Below are 584 nucleotides of genomic sequence, written 5' to 3'. Positions count from 1 at the left end.
AAGATTTGAACAAGACGGTTGATAATCGAGGAAAAAGGAAATTTACAAACTAGTCCCTAACACTTTTGCTTTTGCTGTGAGCCCCTCATAAGTTCATATAGTCTAAATATGTTTAAATTGCTATTGAGTTTCATATGTATGTTCATTAATGTTTTATTAATATCTTGAATTGGCTATGAATTAGTACCTAAATTGAGAACTGAACCAGATTGAAATGGATTGTTGCGAAATGGTATTTGTGAGATTAAACCCTGATGAAATTCATAAAAGTCTTGTATACAATGTTACCGATTGTTGCCCGTAGGTTCCAAGCTCCATCATTTGTTGCGGACTAGAGAATACATGTATATTAAGCCCCGGTCAGGCTATTTGTTGTGTAGGTTCATCCCAAATGAGTGACCAGGCACTATTGTTCGATTCATGTATGTTCAACCCTAACGAATGACTAGACACTATTATCCGATTTGTGTAGGTTCAACCCTAACGGGTGACCAGGCACTATTATCCGATTCGTGTAGGTTCAACCCTATAGGTGGTCAAGCACTATTATTTGATTCATGTAGGTTCAACCCTAACGGGTGACC

The sequence above is a fragment of the Gossypium raimondii genome, chromosome 3 (genome assembly GCF_025698545.1).
Source record: "Gossypium raimondii isolate GPD5lz chromosome 3, ASM2569854v1, whole genome shotgun sequence".
NCBI classification, from domain to species: domain Eukaryota; kingdom Viridiplantae; phylum Streptophyta; class Magnoliopsida; order Malvales; family Malvaceae; genus Gossypium; species Gossypium raimondii.
This window is presented reverse-complemented; position numbering follows the sequence as displayed.